This window comes from Portunus trituberculatus, chromosome 24 (assembly GCF_017591435.1).
Source record: "Portunus trituberculatus isolate SZX2019 chromosome 24, ASM1759143v1, whole genome shotgun sequence".
Classification (NCBI taxonomy): Eukaryota; Metazoa; Arthropoda; class Malacostraca; order Decapoda; family Portunidae; genus Portunus; species Portunus trituberculatus.
Window position 1 is genome coordinate 15,253,832 of NC_059278.1, and position 3,624 is coordinate 15,257,455.

Consider the following 3,624-nt stretch of genomic DNA (forward strand, 5'->3'; position numbering starts at 1 on the left):
TTACCTCGTGCTTGTGAGGAAGGAAAAAAAAATATATATATATATATATATATATATATATATATATATATATATATATATATATATATATATATATATATATATATATATATATATACTCGTACGTAGAAAAATAAGAGGAAAAATAAAGAATAGTGGAATATTTCGTATCTTATTCTTTTTTGTCTGTTCTTTTTTTAGATTTTTTCTTTTTTCTTTTGCTTCGTTTCCTGAAATATAAAAGTTTTTTCCTCCATGTTTGTTTTTCATTTTGTTTTCTTTCTTGTGGAGGGTGAAACATTGCCGACTCAGCCTGGAAGGAAGAGGAAAGTAAGGAAATGAATGATAAAGGATGATTAAGTCAGTAAATAAATAAACAAATAGAAAAAAAAGAGTGATGGGGAATAAGTTAATGAAGCAATGAATAAGGTGAAATGAAATGCTAAATAAAAAGAAAAAAAAACCCATGATAGAATAAGATGAAGTGAATAGATGAATAAACAAATAAAAGAAAACACGTAGATAGATATTAAGTAAATGAACGAATGAATAAGATCAAATGAAAAGCTAAATCAAATAAAAAGAAAAAAAAACATCCATAACAAATATAAACAAATCAAAAGTAGATAGATGATAAATTAATGAACCAATGAATAAAAGGAAAAGAAAAGCTGAATAAAAAAAAAAAAAAAGTCCTCAACATGATAGAATACGATTAAGCAAAGAAATAGATAAATAGAAAAAGAAGAAGATAAATAATGAACAAATAAACATTCCAAACATTCCAAACAATTCTTTTCTCCGCCTCACCAAACAACCTTTCCCTGAGATCGAGGCAGAAATTTAGTCTACAACTCTACTCTCCCTTGACCTCTCACCGCGGCGCGTCAGGTGGGGGGGGGGGCGGGGACTGAGAGCGGGTTTAGGTGCAGCGTGGCAGATTTATTGCAGGTGATCCTCGGGAGGCGGCGCGGCGGATCGATACCTGCGCCATACGTGTTCTGCTCCCCTGATCACCGAGAGAGACCTGTTGATTGGAGTTTTGTTAATTTATTTGTTTCCTTTGTTTGTTTATTGGGTTGTGTATATTTATGTGTCAAGGAGGCTGAACAAAGAATATTCTCTCTCTCTCTCTCTCTCTCTCTCTCTCTCTCTCTCTCTCTCTCTCTCTCTCTCTCATTTGTTTATTTATTTATTCAGGACACTAAGGCCAAACTTCTTTCTTTTTTTCTTTTCTTTTTTTCTTTTTTTTCTGTCTTTACTTTATGCATGAGGGTAACTAAGGAAACACTTTGATTAATTTATTGTTTATTCACTCATTAATTTATGGAGACGAGTTTATTTCACTCCCTTTAGTCATTGTTTGGCTGTTTATTTATTTATTTTGTTTTGTTTGTTTGCTTATTCATTCACTTAATCTATGCGTGGCAGGGAGACCAGAGACAAACTTCCTTTTTTATTCTTCGAGTCATTTATCTTTGTTTAGTCACTGATCGAATTAATTTTTCCTTTCCTTCTATTTATTTCTCTGTTTGGATTTGTGAAGTCTAAAAAAGGCTGGAAAGATGGAATGTGAGGAAATATGGTGTTGGTGAAGGGAAGAATGTGATTTACCATATTTTTTCCTGGGTGAGAGAAGAGCATCGGTTCAGGGTGAGAGAGGAGAAGAAATGAAAGGAAGAAAATGCTCTTTCAGTGCCACTCTTAAGAAATAGTTAAAAATTAGAATGGAAATGAAAAGAATAAGAATAAGAAACAAACAAATAGATAGAGAGGAAACAAAAGAGTGAACTGAGTCACACAAAATTACATGTACTATTTCTATTTTCCTGGCTCTTGTTTCCCCCTCTGTGTCACTAATCTCTGTGCCACGTCTGTTTCCCTGGCTCTTGTTTCCTCCTCTGTGTCACTAATCTCTGTGCCACGTCTGTTTCCCTGGCTCTTGTTTCCCTCTCTGTGTCACTAATCTCTGTGCCACGTCTGTGTTTCCCTGGCTCTTGTTTCCCCCCTCTGTGTCACTAATCACTGTGCCACGTCTGTTTCCCTGGCTCTTGTTTCCCTCTGTGTCTCACGAGTCACGTGTCACTGCCGTATCTGTGTTTGTACTGGTTGCTTAGCTCTTGTATCCTTCTGTGTCTCACGTGTCACTGTGCCGCGTCTGTGTTTGTGACTCGTGGGTTCTCATGAAGGAAACATTAGTGGCTTATGTTATTTCTTTTTCCATCTTCGCTTGTCATGTTTCCTCTTTTTTTATTTCCTTGTACTTTTCTTGTGTTTAAATTCTTAATAATTTTCTTTTATGATTACGATTTTTATGAAGGAAATGTTTGCTTGTGTTGTTTTGTTAGGTTAGGTTAGTTTTTTTTTTCCCTCTTCGCTTCACATTTTTCTTGTTTTCCTTCTCGTACCTTTTGTGTCTGGCCCGTAATTATTTTCCCTCTTCAATGGTCTGTTTTTTAATGGAAATATTAGTAGCTTGCATAATTTTTTCCCCCTTCTTCTCTTCACATTTTCGTGTTCTTTTTTCTTCCTCGTACCTTCCTTGTGTCTGGCCTTTCATGATTGTTTTTTTTTTTTTTTCCTTTTTAATGGTCTACGATTTTTTTTTTATGAAGGAAATATTAGCTTATATTATTTTTTCCTCTTCCTCTCTTCACATTTTCTCCTGTTTTTTCCTCCTCGTACCACTCTTTTGTCTGGTTCTTCATTAATTTCATTATTTTTAATGTTATTTCTTTGTCTAAGCTTTCGATACATTTTCTTTCTAACCTTACGTTTTTATATGAAAGTGAATATAACTCGGTAGCTTACGTTAGTCTTCCCTCCTTATTTTCGGTCCACACTTCCTCTATCACTTACTCTCTTTGTATGTCCAGTACGTGACAAAAAAAAAAAAAAAAAAAAAAAAGAGTACGTATATATCTTTCACCTTGTTCGTGTCTATTTACTTGTTTTTGTCACGAGAATATCATGATTTCACGTTATTTTTGTGAGCAGACCTCCAAGATTCTCCGCAGTACTTGTTTTTCTATTTAGCGTGCTTCTTGTAATCCCGCCGCCTCACTGTCGCCCTTATTAGGCTTTAGGAAGCTAGCTCTCTTGTTAAGCGTCTAGGTGCGTGTCGGCTGTGGAAAACGTGTCTTCTGGGTGCGGCACGGTAATTAATAGGTCATGGAAAGGGCTGAAAGAACTATGGTGTTTTGGAGGGACTAGTTAGGCGGTGTGTGGTGGTGGGAAGAGTGGAAGTGGAGATGCGTGAAGGGAGAGAGGTATTTTGAATGAGCTAGAAGGTGGATAGCGAGGGAGTGGAAGTGATGTGGATTTGTGAAGTCTAAAAAAGGCTGGAAAGATGGAATGTGAGGAAAATATGGTGTTGGTGAAGGGAAGAATGTGATTTGAAGGAACAAGGAAAATGAAATATGAAGGGAAGGGTGATGGAAGTGAGGAAGAGACTGGGGACTGGTGATGAAGGGGCTAGAACAGTGGTTCCCAAACTTCTGAGTGAGTACCACTTGGAGATCCCGTACAGTCCCCCTCTGGTTCCAGAAAAACTCATGGCCAACAAATATCGATTTATTCACAAGTAGAACACACAAATGGATTAATCTGTTTCTTCTCCACCAG